This window comes from Rattus norvegicus, chromosome 1, assembly GCF_021556685.1.
Source record: "Rattus norvegicus strain SHRSP/BbbUtx chromosome 1, alternate assembly SHRSP_T2T, whole genome shotgun sequence".
Lineage (NCBI taxonomy): Eukaryota > Metazoa > Chordata > Mammalia > Rodentia > Muridae > Rattus > Rattus norvegicus.
This window is the reverse complement of record NC_141534.1, coordinates 64,031,542-64,054,901: the sequence shown is the minus strand read 5'-3', so window position 1 is coordinate 64,054,901 and position 23,360 is coordinate 64,031,542. Positions and strand designations below refer to the sequence as shown.

At 42.7% G+C, this 23,360-nt stretch overlaps 1 pseudogene; it reads left to right on the top strand.

The window, feature by feature from the left end:
- The window catches only part of LOC148007131 (sperm motility kinase Y pseudogene), a 38,463-nt pseudogene extending 15,398 nt beyond the window's left edge, over positions 1–23,065 (top strand).
- Positions 23,066–23,360: the final 295 nt, after the last annotated feature.

Sequence of the window (23,360 nt, the reverse complement as noted above, 5' to 3'; positions counted from 1 at the left end):
ACAGAACAGCATTTTCTGTTTCCAATTCAACTACCTTTTTTTCTTTAACCTGCAGCCAGGATCCAAAAAAAAAAAATGATTCAAAACAGCATTTACCTGCCCACACTGAAACACCATTAATGAACAGAGAACAAGAAATGGTAGAAACAGTCTCAGCAAGGAGAAAGTCAACAGTCAGGTTGTGAAGACTCCTTCACATACTGCAGAGACAAGAGAAGTCAGCCTCAGCAAGGCCTGGCCGGCTACCCACACACACCCCATGGCTCTGAGCCCATCAGCTCCAGACCTGAGGACTACCAGGGATGCAAGCTTGACACTCGAGACTCTTTTATCTTTCGGTCAGTAAGGTGCCGTGGAAAGTACCTGGGAAGCAGGGTAGCAGGGTTCACAGAGAAAGTCATAGAAACATTTCAGCCTTAAAAATCAAAATCTCATCCCTTCAAAGCCAGGTGTGTGAGTGTGTGTGTGTGTGTGTGTGTGTGTGTGTGTGTGTGTGTGTGTGTGTGTGTGTAGGTGCTCATAAGACGTAGGTAGTCTTGGAAAATCAAGGAGAGGAAGGATTTATTGAGAAGCTGAGATGGTGGTCAATGAAGGGTGGATGTTGGAAGGAAGCTAGAGCATGGTGGGATTTTAATAGCCAAAGAAGTGAAATTCGTATTTAATTCCCTGAAGACAACTGGTCCAGGTGCAGTGTTCCTGGTGGTGGCTCAGTGCTCCAGCTGTGGATTCAGGGAACTCAGAACATCATACTGAAAATAATCTAGCAGACTACAGAGTCAAATTCCTGCTGGTGCTCCAGTCCCATCAGAGAAGAAATTAAGTCCCTCCTCCTATGGATCCTCTCATTTTTGTCATTCTCTCCTGCAGGAGATTCAGTCCTTCCTCTGAGGGGGCTACTCATACCTGCAGGAGATTCAGACCCTCTTGAAGGGAATTCTGTCTCCAGACTGGGATGCAGACCCTCCTGTTAGAGAATTAACTCTCTAAATCTTCTCACAGAGTATGTGTGACTACATGGAGACAGCATTATCTGCACTTCTAAACTCTGATTGGTAAAGAGAACCCACGATATGAGTTTGAAAACCTCTGAGTTATATACTGAGTAATGAAAACCTACAAGTTATATACTGTTGATTTCTAAATGTATTCAGTTGATTATGAATTATTCTGCAATATTTTGATGAAATTTACTTACTTCCTAGATTTCAAACAAAAATAGAAGCTATAGTTAAAAGTTTAGTGTGTGTTTGGCGAAATTATTTACAAAATATTTTTGGTTTTTATAAAAGTTGGTGTACGACATAAAAATTTTCCCCTATTTTGTTTTGTTTACTGCTAGGATATAGAAATGCTTTATTTCTGCTGACAGAGCTTACATTCATTGGTCTTGTATAACTCACTGTTCAGTGCTAAACTTTAGCAGATTCCTTAGGGTCTCTGCCATTTATAACAGGATTCCATCTACAAGTCTACTGCCTTGTTCTTCCTTTCTGATGAGATGCCTTTTGTTCAGTTTTCCCCCGTAAATGACAGAGCTATACTGTGAGAACAATGATGGACAGCAGTGCCAGAAAGACCTGGGACACATTTACAAAGTCTGGTCCAATTAGAATGGGGCATGGTGAGATAGTTCTGTCAGGTTTGCTCTGACCCTATGAGTCTCTCTTCACTACCTTCACTTGGACAAGTTGTAACCCAATTAATATGGTGAAGGATGAAGTCCCTGACACTTAGTAGGTGACAATGCCTTCCACGTGATCCATTCAAGGAAACCAGAAAGGTGGGCTCTCTTGTAATGACATTGCTGTCTTTATGAAAGGGACCCTAAAGTCACAGACACATGAAGGGTGCAGAGAGAGACCACAGGGCACCAAGAGGAACCAGCTACCTACAAACGGAGGAGAACTGGAGCCAACTCTTGGACCCCAGTCCTCCAAACGGAAGCCAACAGAAACCTCTGCTCAGTTCTGCCTGCAGCCCACAAACACTAGAGTGTGCATTCTTGGTGTGCTCCAGAGCCTGAAAGTCGCTGCTCTAACCCCAGCTCTGTCGTGGGGTGGATGGAAGTCTTGTCTATCTTGGGGTGGATGGAAGTCTATCTCTCAAGGTGAGGTAAAGTGGTCCTGAGTTAGGTGCCAAGGTCCAGTCCCAGGGGGAAGCTTCCCGATAGCTAAGCTTGAGCTTGAAGCAGGCAGAGCTGTGCTCTCCTTAAGGAATGTAGCACTAGTTGCCAGAATAGAGGTTTCTTCTTTCAATGTACACTTAGGCAAATTTGCAAAGATCCAAAATGCTGGCTGTGGTTCTCACCAGTTTCCTTGGAGTATGCCCACAGAGTTCCTTGTCTGCTCCTGGGAATCCAAGCCTTGTCCTCGAAGGGGCTGCTCATGCACTCATCTGACTCCTTTGGCCAGGAAGCACACCTGCTAAAAACTGAATTTTAAGAGGCAGATAAGATCAGAGAAAGGACTAAAAGAGCTCGAAGGGGCTCGAGACCCCATATGAACAACAATGCCAAGCAACCAGAGCTTCCAGGGACTAAGCCACTTCCCAAAGACTATACATGGACTGACCCTGGGCTCCAACCTCATAGGTAGCAATGGATAGCCTAGTAAGAGCACCAGTGGAAAGGGAAGCCCTTGGTCCTGCCAAGACTAAACCCCCCAGTGAATGTGATTGTTGTGGGGAGGGTGGTAATGGTGGAGGATGGGGAGGGGAACACCCATAGATAAGGGGAGTGGGAGGGCTTGGGGGGATGTTGGCTTGGAAACCGGGAAAGGGAATAACAATCGAAATGTAAATAAGAAATACTCAAGTTAATAAAAAAAAAGACATAGAGACAGGAGGAACTGCATCCTGACCTTTTGTGTAGGAAGTTTGGCTTGGACTGATCAAGTATCAGAAGGACCATGAATTCCCTATGGCCAAATTAGCTAGGGCTAAGTTTATACCAAGAGAGCTCCTTGAAATACCTGATCTGCAGTTTGTGCTCCCTTCTACAAGCAACTACTCAATTGAATATAAGTGACTACATCCAGGTTACTTAGTTGGCTGCTAAGTGTAAATCTACTTTTACCTGTATTTAAACATACGGTTCATATCCCCATTAAATGGAAAAGCCCCAGTGGTATTAGTTTTAAAGGTGCTCACATAATAAGTTTTTGCCAAGAAATTTTCAGTAATTTATGTAGAAATCTATATGGAGAATGCAGTATAGTACAGTCAAATCACAGGCTTTATAATCCTATATTTAAAGTTTGATATGATTACAAATATTAAAGCAGGACTATTTTAAATAGTCTAATATATTTAATTTAGAATTAATCTGTTTTCCCATGCACCAATCAGCCATAATGTAGGTTAGCTTGTTTCCTAAGTCATGTGTTTTAAGAGGCGTATCAGTCTACCAGCTAAATTTGAAACACCTTTTACAGGATTGTATTATTTAGGTACCAGGAATATTAAGAAGATGAAAAGAATAGGAAAGTTAAAATGATTTAGTAAGCATTAAGATTTATGGATGCATAACAGCTTAAATCTTGATGAGATATGTGTAAGAAAACTAGTAGGGGGAGCATAAGTAAAGGAATGATCCTATCAGTGCCTCTAAACCATAAAATGCATTCCTACAGTTATCTGAACTCCATTGACTACGGAAGTCAAGGTAAAACACACACACACACACACACAAACAAAAGAGGCAGATCAGATCATCTTTCTGATTATGTTCACAACATAGACTTCTTTGTTTATTTGTCTGTTTTTGTTTTTTAATTTTTTATTAGATACATTTCTTTACTTACACTTCAAATGTCATTCCCCTTCCCGGTTTCCTGTTCATAAATCTTAGGTGGGGCTGCTGTAAGGTTCAGATTCTCTGCTTGGGAGCCATTACCACACATGATGTTTATATTTTTGTTCACTTTTATCAATCTATTTTTCTGCGGTGTGCTCTAAGAGGGCAACGAGTACGGTTACATAATTATTGGTATTAACAGCTGTACTCCCAAATCCTGCTCAGTATGGAGTCTGCTGATGTTCAGCATAAGGAGGTGCCAAGTCAGGGAACCTTCATGTGCTGATGCAGCAAATGAGAGTCCAGAGAAGCCCCAAGCGGGAGATGGAGGAAGGAGCCATAAGGACAGTTGGGAGAAAACGGGTCAACTTCCCTAAGATTCGGAAAAGAAGCAGTTGGTCTCCATCCCGAGGGAACTCAAGCTAAGACTCACAAAATAGTGCTACTAAGCCAACCCAAATTCTCTTATTTTCCCCACATCCCTGAGAGCAGAAAGGAGTGGTTTCAAACTCCATGGGCTCCCCTCATACTCACTGGAATTGGATGGTGAAACTGCCATAACCTCTGTTCTGAAAAATCCCCTCAGGGTCTAATGAAGGGCGTGGCTAAGTCCGAGAGAGGAGGGCCGGGTATTGTTCATTGGCCACTCATGCGTGCTCATGAGCTCTATGCCCATACACTGAAGTTTTCCAGGCTACCTTTCAATATCCTTCGCATTTACAGTGCTTGTAAAATACAAATCAATTTACTGTGGCATTGAATACCCATCTCACCTAGAGGCATCACTTTCCCAGCCCACTGGCGATCCTGCCCCCTGAGACTTGTAATGGAGGAGGCCCTTCCCCTTCCACTCTACCATCTCAGGAGAGTCTACCACACAGACAATGTCTTATAGGGTCCTTCAATCAGGCCCCGCAGGTTCTGTGTTCATTTCTCACACTTTAACATTTATCCACACCTGTGGTCTGCTGATGTCTCCTGATCCCCCATCCTGTTCTGTATGTGACTGCCTGGGATCACAGGGCGAGTAGGGGCAGTACTATCTACATACTGTTTAAAACGTTTAGGCAATCTCAAGACTGGCACTTACCTCCCAGCACTGTGAGTGAACAGGTTGAAAAAAATTCTTATACAAACACAATCACCTGACACTTTAGGAGATGAAAATTTCTTCTGCCAAGTCAATCAACCACCCTATTCTGCTTAATTGTATAATAAATTCATGAGTATAACTGTTTCTGAAATCACTTTATTACCTGGGAATGGGCAAAGGAAGACTCATGTAGGATTTGGCAGAAAATGAAGTGGTACAGAGACCAGGGGCCACAGTAGGCCTGAGCCACAAATCCCACACAGGACAGGGAGCACAAGAAGACATGGTCCTGGGTCAGCACCAAATCTAGTTTCTAAGGGATGTCTTTACAGATTAAAAAAAATAAATTAAAATATAGAAATACAAACACTAATTCCAACATATAAGTTCTGTTCTTCCAAAAAAGTTCCCCACAAGCTTTTTAAACCCTCAAACATGCTTCCCCTTTCTTAAAGTTCCTTTGCATTATTTATAGGACACTGCTGAGTGTCATAGGCTACAGGTAACAGTACTCAAAGTCATTCCCTGTTCATCTGAACTTTACATCCTTTGACCAGCAACTTCCCAACTCCATCATTACATTTCACCCAAACCCTGAGATTTGGACACTGTCCTGCTCCCCGTGCTAAAGCACAGTAGTCATGAGGGTGAGGGGACACAACATCCCACTGACCCTTCAGCCTGCTGGAACGGATCAGTGTATCCTGTGCCATGATAATAAAACATACCTTCCTTCCATCAGTACTGAGCGGCCACTTACATTTGAAACGTGAATGACCAGAAGACCTTTAAGGCAATGGGCTTATCAGTGTGTAGTTTGGGGAGTCCAGGCCTTAGGAAAACATTTCCCAACAGTAGTGTATGCTATTCAATGTGCTCTTGCAACACTTATTCACATCTGACCTCACTGTCCAGGGATGGCCAAGTCTACTTCTCTACAGGTCTCACAAACACACATGCAGTGTTTTCAGATGCTTGCAGGTTCTTGAGTGCATCTGTCTTCCCATGCACTAGGGACAGCAGGTACCTGCTCTTCTTTGGGAGGTATCAAAGGCTTCTTTTTATGCTATCAAAGGCTCCCTATGTGCTGCAGACACAAGGAGAATGCACTTCCTGGGCAAGACAAGTGTGCAAATCCTTCATCAGCTCTCTGGGACATTCTATTCTCTTACAGAGGAAAAAACAAAGACATGCTTTCAAATAGGAAACTTGATAAACGTAAAAAATACTAATGGTTGTATTTCAACAATTGATCGTACAGCTCTTATTAAAAAGAATTTTTGGGTTTCAAATGCTTCCGTTTTATTTAAAATTGTGATTATTTCCCTGATGCACAGATTTCTATGGAACAGAAAGTTCTTCTGAAACCATATTAGAGATTCTGAAAAAGAAAATGTGTTGAAATCATAAAGTCACCTTTCACACAAAATAAGCAAACAGGCCTTTCTCCCATAGCTCAACTGAGGAGTGAGGATGCAAAATTCAGGAATTAAAATTAAATAAATCTGTTACGCTGAGAAAGAGATGCAGACTCAACTGACACAAGTGTTCTTATAGCACTTAAGTCACAGGGGGCACAGCAACACGCTTCTTCCTTTCCTGACAGAGTTTATAAATCTCTTTACTAAATTTACAACTTCTGAGATAGCTGTGTTTGACAGCCACCCATGAGCTCCCATTTATCTCGGACGTCTTTGCTCCTGCTTGCAAGAATGCTGTGTAATGCTGTGAGAGCTCTACAGCCTTTGGAACCACTGAAGTATTAGTTAACTCTAATAGAACTGTCACCTTTGCTTTCCACTAATGATTAGTATTCTGGTGATTTGAATTGATAAAAATAAAATCCCTAGCATCAAATCTGAAACCTTTCTCTAGAATTTTGGAAATTAAATTATGAATTAGATATTCAATCTCAAACATTTACATTGGATCAGGAGGCTCACATTTTAGATGAATGATGTGTTGTGCGCCTTACATTAACAACTCCTTGCAGCCAACTCATGCAAATTAAAGAACGTACAGGCAACATTTCACCTGCCCTAAGAGACCTGTCTCCTGCATACAGGGTCCCCAATGACACAGGAATGCCCTAGGCTGAGAGGCCTGTCTCCTGCAGAAAAGAGCAATTCTCAAATTCATCTAGAATGACAAAAAACACAGGATAGGGAAATTATTCTCAACAATAAAAGAAATTCTGGGAGAATCAGCATTCCAGAGACACAGTAGTGCTCTGAAATTTTCGGCGATCACTGTCTGGTAGGAAAATGGAGGTTTTAGAAAGAACAAAAAGATAATGTCTAGGCCTACTGCCCTTGGAATGACAATGGAAAAGGTAGGGTAGAGGAAACACCCTGTCATCTTTAAAGCCCTTCATTCTGCCTTCTGGGTCCAAGAGTGCCAATGCTAACTAGAACGGGTAACTTCACCTTTGTCAGATCTCTAAGAACTAGGCAGGATTTTTCTTGGTAAAGTAAGACAAAATTTCTTGGATGTGGAACATCTCTCAATTGCAACCATTTCAGAAAAAGAAATTAAACATCACTTAGAAGGACATTTGTTCCTTCCTCTTCAGGCCCACCCCACAAATCGACTGCCAAGGTGAGACCTGCTTGAGTACAGGTGACCTCTCTCTTCTCACTTAGTGTTCAGTTCATTCTCAAGCTCTGTTACTTTACGAGAAGCTTCCACTTTGTCAGACATATCATGACTTTTTGAGAAGTTGTGTGGACGCTCTTTAAACATCAGGTTTTCATGATCTCCAGAACTGCCAGATAAGTGTGCATCTTGGCTGGACAAGAGAACACAAAAGATTATGCATAAAAATACAACTAACTAGTCTAACTAAATTTTCATCTAAATTTTAATGTTTCAGTGGGAGCTGTTCATTTTTGCACATTATTTCAGTTATTTTATGTATTGTGGCTGAAACAAACTATACCTACTCTACGGTCTGAGCAGAACTTTAAAATCCAATCTTTGCTCATCAACTACATGTCAGTTCAAAGAAAAGGGCAGGATTTGTGGCATAACCCTATAACCAACCTTGCCAAAAAGGTATGAGTACAACTTAAAATATATCAAAAGAGTAATAAACCAATAAAGAATTCCATGCAGAAAAGGGGCAAAATAAACTCTTGACTGTGACTTTCAAAAATAAATATGTGCAGTACTGATGGCTCAGTGATCAACTGAAGATTACATAAATGCTAGGAAGAACAGGCAGCCAGCTTAGCCATTGAGAGACTCTCTTTCATTGAGCAAGGGAGAGTAGAGGATAATTTCTGTCAACATCAGGGCAAGCCTCCACACGCACCTATATACACAGATGTATATGGTGGTACAACATACCCACACTTATAAGGAAGAAAGAAAATAACAAACCAAGGGTGCTCAATTTCATTAAGCATCAGAATTTAAATGTTTTGGCCATGTAAACAAGCTTAACTATGGGGGTAGTTTAAAAGTACACCATTTCCACAAACTTTCCCCCATATAATATTGAGAACCAGAACAACCCTGATTACTGTAATTCAGTGTTACAAGGGCAGAGGACATATAAACTGAATATATATATATATATATATATATATATATTTGTTCATACACATTTATACTTACGTAAATATGTAACCATATACAACTAACAGCCAATACCAAACAAAATGTAGAGAAACTTGAAGCAATCCCAATAAAATCAGGAACAAGGCAAGCCTGCCCACTCTGCCCCTATCTATACAATATATTACGAGAATTTATAGACAGAGCAATTAGATAACAAAAAGAGAGCAAAGGGATAGAAATTGGGAAGGAGGAAGTTAAGATATCACTATTTGTGGATGAAATGATAGTATAAACATGTGACCAGAAAAAACTGTACCAGAACTCCTCCAGCTGATAAACAACTTAAGCAAAGTAGCTGGATAGAAAATTCACTCTACCAAATCAGCAGTATTCCCCTACTCAAAGAAATAATGGGCTGAGAAAAATTAGGGAAACAGCACCCTTCACATTAGACACATATACTATAAAATACGTCAGCGTGACTCTAACCAAGCAAGTGAAAGATCTGTACAACAGGGACAAGTCTCTGATGAAAGAAATTGGAGAAGACCGCAGAAGATGGAAAGATCTCCCATGCTCTTGGATCAGCAGGATAAACATAGTAAAATGGCCATCTTACCAAAGGCAGTCTATAGATTCAATGCAATCCCCATCAAAATTCCAACTCAATTCATCATAGAATTAGAGCAATTCTCAAATTCATCTAGAATGACAAAAAACACAGGATAGGGAAAATATTCTCAACCATAAAAGAAATCTGGGAGAATCAGCATGCCTGACTTCAACCTGTACTACAGAGAAATAATTTTAAAAAACGCAGTTATTTATACAGGGACAGGAAGGTAGATCAAGGTAATACAATGTACAACCCAGAAAATAACCCTACACACAGATGGGCAATTAATCTGTGACAAAGAAGCCAAATCCATCCAGCATAACAAAACAGCATTTTCAACCAAAGGTGTTGGTTGAACTGTCGGTGAGCATGAAAAGAGTGCAAATTTACCTATTCTCCACTCCTTGTACAATGTTCAATTCCAAGTTGATGAAGAACCTCCATACAAAACCAGATACGCTGAATATACCATGGGGAAGAGACTCAAACACATTGGCACAGGGGAAATTTCTTGATTAGAATGCCAATGGCTTATGTTCTAAAATCACCATTCGACAAATGGGACCTCATAAAATTGAAAAGTATCTGTAAGGCAAAGGTCTTAGTCATTAGGAGAAAATGGCAATCCCGAGATTGGAAAAAGGTCTCTATTGATCCTACATTTGATAGAGAGCTAATATAAAAAATAGACAAAAATTCAGAAGTTAGTCTCCAAAAATCCAAAAACAATATTTTTCAAATGGTGTACAGAGCTAAACAAAGAATTCTCAACTAAGGAGCCTTGAAAGGATGAGAGGCACTTAAAGAAGTGTTCAACATCTTTCCTCATCAGGGATGTGTAAGTCAAAATGACCCTCACAATCCACAGCACACCAATGACTAAGATCAAAACCACAGGCGACAGGAGATGCTGGCAAAGATGTGGAGAAAGAGCAACACTCCCCTACTGCTGGTAGAACTACAAGCTGGTAAAATCACTTTAGAAATCAATGCAGTGCTTCCTCGGAAAATTAAAAATAGTTCTACATGAACAACTAGCTATAACACTACTAGACATAAATCCTCAAAGATGCTCCAACATATAACAAGGCCCCATGCTCCCTTATGTTTATATAAATCTTATTTATAATATCCACACGTTGTAACTAAGCCACATGTACCTCAATGGAAGAATGGATATAGAAATTGAGATGCATTTGCACATTAGAGTATACCAAGTTATTATAAACAATGACTTCACAAAATTTCAGGGAAATTAATAGATCTAGAATCTATCAACTTGAGAGAGGTAACCCAGACACAAAAGAACACACAAGCTGTGTACAAACTGATAAGTTATTATTACCCCCAAAAGCTCAATATGCCACAATAAAGCTCACAAACCATATGGAGCTTAAGAAGAAGGAAGACCAAAGTGTGGATGTTCATTCCCACATAGTACAGGGAACAAAATAATCACAGGAGGTAGAGAAAGGCAGGGACCTGGGAGCAAGAGAGAAGGGGAAGATAAATAAATATGCAGGGTTGTGGGGAGGACAGGATCAGGTGATAGAAAAGACATGAGAGAATTAGAGTTTCAGGAAATTGATTAAAAGTATGTAGCAGTGGGGAATGATGAACAGGGTGTAGCCACTACAAAGTCCCAGATGTTAAGGAAGTGAGAGTCCCCCAGGATGCAAACGGTTGACTTTATCTGAGTATGCAACAAGGGGGACCTACAACCTGTATAGACACCTCCACTAGATAGACACAGCCCCAAATCGGCGATGGGGCCACAGAATCATCTCAAAATTTTTACGTAGATATGTTCAAGTCCAAAGTACAGACAGCAATAAAAAATGAACAGACACTAAAGGAAAGGCCATACAGAAACTATTCCACCTAGGATTCCATCCCATGAGCAGATACGAAACTGAGACACTGTTACTGATGTCAAGATGTGCTTACTGACAGAAGCCTGCTATTGCTATTCCCTGAGAGGTTGTACCAGCACTTGACCCATACAGCTGTAGATACTTACAGCCAACAATCAGACTGTGCCTGGGGACCCCACTGGAAGAGCTAGGTGAAGGACTGAAGGACCTGAGGGAATTCAGCCCCATAAGAAAAACATTATCAGTTTACTGGACACCCAGAGCTCCGAAGAACAAAGCAAAAACTAAAGAATACACATGGAGGGAACCATGGCTCCAGATACATGGCTTTCACTGACATCAATGGGAGAGGAGGCCCCTGGTCCTGTGGAGGTTTGATGTGCCAGCATAGGGGGATGTTAGAGTGGTCAGGCGGGAGTAGGGGAGAGAGTGGAGGAGCTCCCTCATAGACGCCAAGCTGAGGGGCATGGGGAGGATGGAATGGGTGATTGCGGAGGGGCAACAAGGAAGTGGATATCATTTGAAATTAAATGAATAAATTGATTAATTTAAAAAAATCTCATGATCATCTCAGTAGATTCTGAAAAGGCCTTTGGCAAAACGTGACAGTCCATCATGTGAACCTTACAGAGAGAGAAGGATACAGAAGAATACATGAACACAAAGTAATATACAGCAGTCCACTAGCCAACGTCAAACTAAATAGAGAGAAACTTAAAATAATTCCCATAAACTCTGGGGCAGGGCATGGCTGGCCACCCTCCCCCTAACATTTCAATATAGTTCTTGAAGTTCAGGCTAGAGCAATAAGACAACTAAATGTGAAAAACGAGATATGCATTGGAAGGGAAGAAGATATCATATTGGCATTTGTGATGATATCATAGTATGTACAAGAGCCCCCAAAAATTCTATCACAGAACTCCTACATTTGATAAATACCTTCAGTAAAGTGGGTGGATACAACATAAACTAAAAAAAATCAGTACCATTCTTTTAAACAAACAATGAAGGGGCTGACAAATAAATTAGGGAAACATTGCTCTTTACAATAGCAACAAATAATATAAATGTCTTAGTGTAACTCTAAGAAAGTGAAAGATCTGTATGACAAAAATTTTAAATGTCTGAAAATAGCAATTGAAAGATATCAGAAAGTGAATGCAATACCCATTAAAATACCAAAACAAGTCTTTACAGACCTTAACGTGAAATTCTCAACTTCAAGTGAAAGATTTAATAAACCCAGGATAGCTAAAACATTCCCGAACAATAACAGAATTTCGGGAGGAATCACCATCTCTCATTTACTGCTGTCCTACAGAACTATAGCAATAAAACTACAGTATTGGTATAGGAACAGGCAGGCTGATCAATAAAATGAAATCCAAGACCCTGAAATAAACCCACACAAGTATGGATGCTTATTGTCAATAAAGTGGGCAAAATCATATGACAAAAAATAAGAAAGCATCTTGAACAGGTGGTGCTGGTTTAATTGGATATAGGCATAGGGAAGAATGCAATGAGCCTTATCTATAAACCTGTGCAAAACACATGTCCAAGTGGATCAAAGACCTCAAAATAAAATTTTATACATCAAATCTGATACAAGAAAAAGTGAGAAATAGGCTTGAGCACATTGGTACAGGAGACAACTTCCTGAGCAGAACACCAATGGCGCTCAGATATTGAGATCAACAATTAATAAATGAAACTTGATGAAACTGAAAAGCTTCTGTAAGTAAAACAAAACACTTAATAGAAATGTCTGCATACAGGTTGGAAGAGGATCTTCACCAACCCTATAGTGCACAAAAGGCTAATATTAAAATTACATAAATAACAATTGAAACTACAAGAGACCAAATATCCTAACCTAATAATGTGGTGCAGAGATAAATTCATCAGCAGAACTTTGAATGGCCAAGAGCCACTTAAAGAACTGGTCACCATCCTTGGTCATCAGGTATATCCAAATCAAAAGCACCCTGGGATTCCAACTTATGTGCATCAGTATGGATAAAATAAAAATCTAAAGTGACATCCAGCACATGCTAATGAGGATGTGGAATACTGGGAACACTCCTCCATTGCTGCTTGGATTGAAAACTTGTACATCCATTTTCGAAATCATATTGGCAGTTTCTCAGAAAACTGGGAATCAGTTTTCATCTGGACTTAGCAAAACAACCCTGGGACATATAATCAAATGGTGACCCACCATCCCACAAGGACACTTGATGAACTATGTTAATAGTGGTTTTATCTGTAATGTCCAAGAACTGAAAACAACCTGTATGTCCCCCTACTGAAGAATGGATACAGGAAATATTGTATATCTACACAATGGAATACTCGTCAGCTATTAAGAATAAATACATTATGAATTTTGTAGGCAAATGGATGAACTTGAGAATGTTATCCTGAGTGAGGTAACCCAGAACCACAGAAAAATGTATGTCATTTATAAGTGGACATTAACCATAAAGTGCAGGATAACAGGTTGATAGGCATGAAGGAAGAAGGAGGGCCTGAGTGAGGAGGTGTGGATCTCACAAGAAGGAGAAACAAAATAGTCTAAGAAGGATGAAGTGATGGAACAGGGTAAGAGAAGAGGCAGGAAAGGAGATGGAAATGCTGGTCAGGTCTAGGGAGAGTGGTTTGGAAGAGGGCTAGGAGTGAGATTACAAATTGTCTGGGCAGGAGTGTCCAGGGATCTCTGGTGACTTGCTGGATGCCTGGTAAGGGAGAGGATGGGGGAGTCTATGGGGGTGACTCTAGCTTAGATTCCTACTGGAGCAGAAGATGGAAATGGCCACCTCCTGTAGCAAGAAAGAACTTCTAGAAGAGGAAGAGGACATCAATGCACTCACAACACCTTCAACTCAAAATCTGTTTTGCCAATAAGTGTGCAGGGATAACGGTAAAGCAGATATTGAGGGACCAACCAATCAATGACTGCCCCAAAGTGAGATCCATCTCATGTGACAGAGACAACCTCTGACAGTACTTACGTTACTCTGATTTACTTGCAGACAGAAAAGTAGCACACCTGTCTCTGGAGAGGCTTCACTCAGCAGCTGAAGGCCACAGCCAGTCCTCAGATGGAGCTTGGGAAGTCTTGTGGAAGAGTGGGGGAGAGTGGTGAGCAGACTAGAGGGGTTAAAAACACTACAAGAAGTACCCTATAGTCAGATACCTTGGACCATGGAGTATGCTAGAGCCTGGGCAACCAACCCCAGGGCCAGGTGTAGCTATCTGCAGTTGGTCTCCATGTGGGTCATCTGACAAGTAGATCCAGGACTGTTTCAGTCTCTCTTGCCTGCCATGGGAACCCTTCCCCATACCCGGGCAGCCTGATTGTAAATCTGTGGGACAGGGGGTGCTTCATACTGTTGGGAGTAGATGCCCCAGGGCGGGGTGGTACCTAGGGAGTCTGCCCTTCTACAGAGAAGGGAGAGCATTATGATGAGAAGGATTTGTAAGGTGGCACTGGGAAAGGAGGAGGGAGAGTGGCTGGGATCAGGATGTAACCTAAATAATGAATACAGTACTGGAATTAAGAAAGTTAGACTGGAAATTGGAAAGATTGCTCAGTGTTAAGAGAACTGATTGCTCTTCCAGAAGTCCTGAGTTCAAATGCCAGCAACCACATTGTGGCTCACAAATATCTCTGATGAGATTTGATGCCCTCTCTGGTATTTCTAAAGACAGCGACATTGTATATATGTATACAGACACACACACACACACACACACACACACACACACACACACACACACACACACACACACACACACATATATATATATCAAATGAATAAATGAATAAATAAACAAACAAACGTAGGAATTACCTGGTCTTAGATTCAGAGCAGGGAATAAAGTGTAATGAGATTATATTCAAACCCATGTCATGTACTGCCTGGATCTTTCAGATCTGCAGGAACTATCACAAGGAAGAGGCTGGAAAGGGGGTTGATCCCTGCAGCTCCTCAGTGTCCACTAGCATAGCACTTGCCCTTGGGAGATGATGTCATTCATTCTTCCCGATGTTGCATCAATCAAAATTACATGCTCTGTGGATGAACCTGTAAAAGAGGACAGTTGCTTTTGGGGCAATATGGGGGCTCCTTTCCTCTCAGCAAGCTCACTGCTGCCTTTTGAGGTCTCTGGATGGTGAGCAAAATGAAGACACACAGAGTAGCCTCAAGTTGAGTCAGCCAGGCCCAGGGGGCTCAGTGGTGTCTCTCAGATTCCCAGGCCCTCCCTGAGATTGAACACTCTACACAGTGTAAGAGGATTAGGGGATAACCAGGAAATGCAGTTGCTCAGGTGTCTGGCTCTGTAGGAGGGAAATAAATCACAGTGGGATGCTTCAGGACAGTCAGGTGACCTGAGCCCTCCACAGAGTCTAAGTCCAGACTCACAGACATTCATCTGTCCACAAGTCTCCTAAACACAGGCCTTGACTGACCTGCAGTCCAGAGTATGTTATTATACAGTGTCGCTTAGAGAGAGGACATACTTTCCAATTAGGCTTTTTCTGTGTCACACTGAGACTGGGTTTATGGTACAGCTGATGCAGATGGGGACTGGCCACAAGTGGCAGTCTATCGCAGACCATGAAATAAATAAATAAATAAATAAATAAATAAATAAATATCCACTTATCTCACTGCCTGCAATCCTCATTGTCACCACAAGGGAGCGCCGCTTTGACCTTCTCAGAAATAAAAGCTGACTTCCCTCAGGGAAATGGATGGAGGGATGGATGGATGGATGGATGGATGGATGGATGGGTGGGTGGATGGATGGACAGACAGAGAAGTGATTTGACTTAATCAGTTTCTTCAAGTCCTACTTTTCAGGTTGAAAACACACTGAACATGTCTGCTGCAATTGCTTGTTCTTCATTTCTGCTTTCTTTGGCTGTTCATTCAAGGCAGCTCCCTTAGAATCTGCTCATCTCAATAAAGGTCCATCTGTGGAATGTATAGCTTCTCAGTTAGGAGCTAAGGGATTCTTGGAAGGAGTTCCCAAAATCCCGTCTGGGGCAGATGCCAGTGTTCTCTACTTCAGACAGCAGCTGCATGAAGCAAACACACACCTGTCTGAACATTCCAGCTTGGGTGCACGTCACAGTGCACCTGCCCCAGGGTCCCTGCCAGTTGCACATGCCACAGGGCCACAACTACAAGATCCCTTCCCCAGGACTCATGCCCCCTTGCATCTCCCCCAGGATTCCTGCTCTGTTGTAACTGAACCAGGGTCCCTGCCCGGTTGTTCCTGGCTCACGTTTCCTACTCAGTTTTACCTGCCCCAACGACCCTGTCCCACTGCAGCAGCCTCAGGGATCCTGTCCCATAGTGCACACCACGCTGCACCTTCCTGAGAGTTCCTACTAACTGTTCCTAGGTGGCATTTTTCAAAATCTAATTCAAAGATCTTGCCAGTCAGAACCCATTGTCTTTAGTAACACCAAGTAGATATTTGCAGGGCTTCCTCACCTACACTTAATCAATCCCTTCTCTCAGTTGTCCATGTGGAAGCAAAGAAACTAGCAGCAGAACATGGATTATTCATCCAGGATATCAGCAGCCCTAGAATTCTCATGAGATGGGCTGCTGTGACTGTGATACAGGGGTGGCAGGGAGGCTTTGACACTGAACAAGCCCAGAGTGCTGCCTCTGCTCACATTGTGCCAGCACCTTAGCCTAACTCTAGATGTCCTAAACTCTGAGAGGAGGAAGGAGATCTTCCTACATAGAAGATGTTCTCTGAATCTGTGCTGGCCAAGGTCAAGCCAGAGTGTTTGAACATTCCAGTTCCAGCCCCTGAGGGTTCTCTGCCTGCCTGGTGTTTTGTTGTGCTTTATGTCTGGCAAGGTGAAGATGTGGCCCATACTAGGAATATCTTTGAAGACAACTGCCCTGGGTTCCCATGCTAAAATTCAATTAGGGACTGACAGGGACCTAAATAACAACAAGACAGTGCCAAGACCATGAGTTCCAAAATCAAGAGCAAATGGGACTTTGATGGTATCCTGTGCTGATCTGACAGGAGTCAGCACACACAATTCTCCTGCACATCCAATGCCCCTTGGAAAAATCCTCTGTCAAGGGTAAGTGATGCCTCATGAGAATGAACTGTCAGCGTAGGACAAGACACTTGGGACTACTGTCCTGAACTCACCAGTCTCAGATGAATGGGCTTTGAAAAGTATTCAGGACACAGAATAGGGGTGTGTAAGCAAGTGCAGGTAATCCTTGGGAAACACATAGTTCCTGAGGAGGTTCTGAGATATGTTGGATCCACTCCTGGAAAAGGCAGCATTGTGTTCAGGGGGGTAAGAAAGCAGGAGCCTGCTGATGTTTTCACAGTATTGCATGGAAACAGTAACAATGCCCTTAGGAGCAGGATGTCCTAACACTCTCAGATCAAGCAGACAGCCTAGAGCCTAAGGGCCAATATCCCAAGAGAATACCGGTCATGTGTGAAGCTTCTATAGCCAGGAAGCTGGAGCAGGGAACATTGACATTGTCTCAGTTAGGGGTTTACTGCTGAGAACAGACACACCATGACCAATGCAGCTCTTATGAGGACAACATTAATGGACACAGGATTGCAGGTTCAGAGACTCAGTCCAGTATCATCAAGCTGGGAGCATGGCAGCATCCAGGCAGTCATGGTGCCAGAGTAAGTGAGAGGTCTACATATTCATCTGAAGGCTGCTTGGGGAAGACTGGCTTGCATGTGGATAGGAAAAGTGTTTTAAAGCCCATGCCCACAGTGACACACCTACTTTAACAAGACCACGCCTCCTAATATTGCCACTCCCTGAGCTAAGCATATACAAACCATCATAGACATCTTGCAGGAGGGTGGTACTGTTCTATCAGAGAGAAGCCTCTGCTCCAGTTAATATACTGAGGTCAACCCTGGGTAGGGCACAGAGCCCTCCACACATCCTGGGACTCAGGGAGGCATCCTATGAAAGAGCTTTTTCCTAGAAGGACACATGGGTGTAGGCCTCCCTTCCAGCCAGGCTGTAGGGAGTCTCCAATGCTAAACTCTGTCTTTTTGCAGAAGTGAAACAATGAAAATTCACCCTTCACAGTACAGTGAATAGCAAAAATGGTGAAAGGTATAAAAAAGAACCAATTAGTACCTGAGCATGAGGATTGGTTTTATATGAAATGTGGGTGGGTGCAGTGCAGTATCCTCCTCCATGTACCCACATGTTCAGTAACTACCCTGTTCGATGCAGCTTTACACATAACCATCTGGAATCCATTCACTGAGTGACTCCATCCCTGGACTGGAAGCTACAGGTTGGACTTTTGTATCCAGGTCTCCCAGCGCAGGGACAGGGATGCATGGATAAAGTGGAGAGAAGCAGACTGGAATGGTGCAGAGGTTATCCTGCCAACAACCCCAAGCCCCCAGCTGCATGACAATGTAGAACAGCGAGCAGTTTCCCAGCCAGCCTCACTCCCCATAGACAGACTTCTTCCAGTCCCTCCTTATGCCAAGGAAAGAAAAGCAAAAAAAGTAGGGGCAGGGAAAGAAAAATTGCTCTACTCCCAGGAGCCAAGGACAAGCCCCCTCCAATCCTCTGATCTGACCCCATAACCAGCCACAGCCAAGTCCTGGGCTCATCTCTAGAGGCACATGGACCCAGGCAGATGACCCCTTGAATCACAATCGGCTCCTCAAAAGCATCCTATGGGTGTCAGTCCTAAGTCCATGAATCGGAGGTGCTCTGCACAGCTATTCAGAGAAGCCTTCTCTTGATCTCTGTGAAGATCTCTCTGTTGGATGTCAGAGGAGAGTGTCCATCCAGCATCAGTCCTGGGACTGTGGCCCTCTAATGTGTTAGCCCATGTGAACCTCCCCACAGAGCCCCACCTGTCCTTGTGCAACTCCTCCTTGATCGCTTTTATAGGAAGATATTTAGAGTCCCTTGCAGGAGGCAGGGAAAATGGCACACAGCTGAGGGTGGTAGACAAACCTGGGAACACATCAAATATTGAGTTGGTGTGAGGCTCCCTAAGCCATGCTTGGGCAGGTCTGTGCCAGCGATCCCATAAGACCCTTTGATTCTCCCCATGTACACAGCAGGAACCAATTGCCAGTCCTACCCTCTGCCCAGAGCAAAGGGAGATTGGAACTTGGATTCCAAACCTGGCCATTCCTATAATACCTGACCTTGTAGCCCTTGCTCCCTTTGGGGCTCAACAGTCCCCCTCAAATGTAGACAACAATGTCTAGATGGCGTTCACAGCTTTTCTTGCCTGAAACTGTGCTTTGTTTGATACTACAAACCAGGAAGTAGGGACTTAAACTTGAGATCACTGACTCAGGCTAGGGAGGACTCCAGGGCACCTGAGCTCAGCTGCAAAGGCAGACGCTGAACCACAGTGAGCAGAGGTGGCACATTTTGCTGTTTCTTTCCTTTTCTGCTCTCAGGCCTTTCAGTGAACTCTACAGATGAGGATCTTTCCTCCCAGGCTTAGTGTCTGCAGCCATGAGAGTCCTCTACAGGGGACTCCAAACCCCAGAAGAGTCTTCAGAAGGAAAGCGCTACACACTGCACTGCCCCCAGCACTCTGAGAAACAGAGACCCTTTCTGGGCTTGGGCCAGTCAGTGCTCAATAGTTAGCTTCTGGCTGCACTGGCTGCTCACAAATAACACAGCAGACTGGGTCCTGTGACCTGGCTGTCACAGACTGTGATTGAGAATTCATTTCAACTGTGTCAGCATAGCCACTCTGTTCCTTCTGGTCCCAGGTTGCACAGAGCTCCTTGTCCTCATACATGCCTGTTCCATCACTGGACCTTAATATTTAAAGTGAGCCCTACACTCAGGATGGACTTGGTTTTCTATACATCATGCCAACCTCTGTGTGATAGGAAGTGTCTGCCTGTATATGCATACCCCCTTATGTGCCTAGGTGTCCATGCATACCACTACCCCATGTCCTGTCAGAGGCCATCCTCTGGACAGGTCCTCACGCCTGCATGTCAGACCACCTGTCTTCAAGCCCCAACCCCTCCCCACTCCACAGATGCTGAGCTTATGGGCTTTGCTGATGCACCCAACATTCGTGGGGGTTTTGGGGGATTGAAACTCAATTCCTTACCCTTGGGAGGCAAGTGCTCTGCCTATCCCTGCATCTTTGTCTCAGGTGTTTGATGATAACCTAGAGCCTTTCCTAGGATTTATGAAATCAGTGTCATCTTGATCGGTCAGTTTAGAAACACAGCTTTGTTTTTTTTTTTAATTTTTTTTAACAGTGTACCATTAGTTTGAGGCTAATCATTCAGAATTCAATGAAAAAGTGACACCCTGAGTGTAGACATGACGACTTTGAAGCAGGAGGCATAGAAATCATTCAAAACAGAGAACTGAGGAGAGATAAACATCTTACAGGCTTTGATTTCTAAAAGCCTTAAAATTCTCCATAGCCCAAGAAGCCAGAGCCTTGAAGCCCTTCCCAACCATGTCATGACAGGTCCTATTGTGACCTCATGAGGAGCGACTGTGAGGCGTCCCAACCAACAGATGTTAAGCTGTTGCCAGGCCTGGATTTCTTTGAGTGCTTTGAGAGGAGGTGTGGAGTGGAGCCCTCTGCGACATGTTTGTATCTTGTGAGCTGTGTGTGGTTGTATTGGATTTTACTGTACTGTGTATATGTGTATGTATCAGTGTGTGTAAGAGAGTGTGTGCTAACAGATTTGCCTGTGTGTGAGTTGTGTGTACACTTTCGCTTGTGTGTTTGTCAGTATATGTAGGAGTGTGTGAGTTTACAGGTTTGTTTGTGTGTATGTTTGTATGTGTGTACCACCTCTTTTGTGTGTGTGTGTGTCCCTGTGTGTGTGTGTGTGTTTGTCTGTGATGTGCATTTTTCCAGGTTTACTTGTGTGTAAGTATGTGTGTGCCTGTTCCTACGTGATTGTGTTTTGTATGAATCTGGGCGTTTGTCTGTGTGTGTGCCTGTGTGTGTGTGTGTGTGTGTGTGTTTGTGTGTGCACGCACGTGCCCATCCCCTTTTGCCCCTTGTATCTATATTACCTGCACCTCAGTGCAAAAGAGTGTAGAGGCTAGAAGTCACCCCGGCTCCTGTTCTTGAGGAAGGTCCTCAACCTCATTTTCAAGACAGGCTCCCTCACTGGCCTGCAGCTGCCCAAGTACCTGTCTTGGGTCTCCAGTGGCTCCCAGGAATTTGATATGCCGACCCCATAATATCAGATTAAAGGCCTACGTAGACTGCTGGCTGCTTATTTATGGATTGATATTTTTTCTATGTGTTTAAGAGATAGAATTAGGCCATATATTCTCAAGACCACTGACTATTTCCTTATTGTGGTTTTGTTTTATTTATTTATTTATTTATTTATTTATTTATTTATTTATTTATTATGGATTGCTGGATTCATTTTGGTGGTGGTTTTTATGTTCTCACATGCTATATTATTGCTTTGATTATTTACGGTTCTGCAGTCGGATGATTCACTCTATCTCCATTTTCAATGTCCTGCAGTTTCATCCTTTTACATTATTTCTGTTTCTCTATTTATTGAGTACAAGCAATCATTGGATTAGACTTGATACAAATTTGCCCTTTGTGACACCTTGACTCTTTTTTTGTTTAAGGTTGACTGTTCACTGATATTTAACTGCCTTATTCCTTATGGTTGGTTAATTTTAATTTTCAGTATTTTGCTCTGGAGAGTTGTGGATTTTTGTGGATCACTAGGTCCTGAAATTCAATGGAGTTTTCCCTTAAGTGTTGGCTTTTTACATTTGTTTGTTTTGTCTTATACTCAGTCTTTCTCCTCTCATTTCTTTTATCTGACCTTTTTCTTCAAACAATCCATTCACAGTATTGATCAGCTTTGGCCGCCCAATCCTATTGTAGTATAACGATTTTTATTTTCATCATTACATTTAGTATTTGTGTGCTCTTGGCTTTCTCTTTTGGGGATGGTTATTTGGGTGGCTTTTACTTATGATTCTTCATATTTCCCCCTGTTCATAATTTTACTCTATTTTTCTAGTCTAGTCTTTTCTTTGTTATTATTTTTTTCTTTTTGTTTCATTTGTTTCTTTTAGGTTCCACATGTGTAATTTTAGTTCCTGAATTGCTCCAGCTTTTTCATTATTTGATTCCATTTGTTTGTTATTTTTAGGTAGCATTAGTACTGATAAAATGCCTACAGAGACTGAGGAGGAGTTACCACCTTCTAGTCCCGATCCCAGTATCTCTCAGGAGGGAAACTTTCATTCCCAATATAAAGTACTGAAGACTATTGGAAAAGGAAGCTATGCCAAGGTCCTCCTGGCCCACCACCAGTTCACAGGAACCCCAGTGGCGGTCAAAGTTCTCCGAAAGAACAAGCAGTGGTTCCGGCCAGCCATGACAGAAGAAAACATAATGAGAAAGATCAACCACCCCAACATTGTTTCTCTCTTACAAGTCATTGAAAACAAAACTAGAATATACCTCATAATAGAGCTTGTGGAAGGCCAACAACTCTACCAGTACATCAGAGAGTCAGGGCAAGTAGAGGAGGATGAGGCCCGGCAAATATTTGAACAGATATTATCAGCAGTGAGCTACTGCCATGGAAAGGGGATTGTTCACCGAGACCTGAAAGTGGACAATATAATGATTGGTAAAAACAAAAAGGTCAAAGTCATCGTCTTTGGGCTTATCACCGAAACACAACCTGGACAAATGCTAAACCAGCAGTGTGGTGCGTATTCTTTTGGTTTCCCCGAACGCTTCCTTGGTCTTCTGTATGACGGGATGAAGAATGATATGTGGACAATAGGAGTGGTCTTGTATTATATGGTAGTGGGAAAGCTCCCATTTGATTCTGTGATCATCCAAGAATTACAAAAACAAGTTGTTGCAGGGGTGTATCCTGCCCCCTGTGGGGTTTCAGAAGACCTGGAGAACCTCCTTAGTCAATTACTAACAGTAAATCCAATGTATAGACCAACAGCCAGCGAGGTGATGAAACACGCCTGGTTCAAAGAACACGGGAAGGGGTTCACAGTTCGTTGTGAAGAACTGCTTCCCCTCAGGCCAGACCCTGAAATTTTGGTGCGATGAAATGCATGGGATTTCAAGCCTCTGTAATAAAATACTCCCTAATAAAAAGAAAATATAATGAGGAAATGGCAACTTATTGCTTCCTACAACAGCAGGCTCTCCCGGGGTATGGCTGCACAGCCCAGGCACAGCAAGTGAGTCCCATTGCAGCCCCATTTCCTAGCCTTGACCCTGCTGCTGCTTTTAGATTACAAAGAAAGAGGAGTGGAAGCCTGCCAGTCCTAGGCTCCTTGCAGGTGTCATTCTCCCAAGGTCACGTATCTCATTATGGCCAGAAGGTTCATCCAAAAGGAGG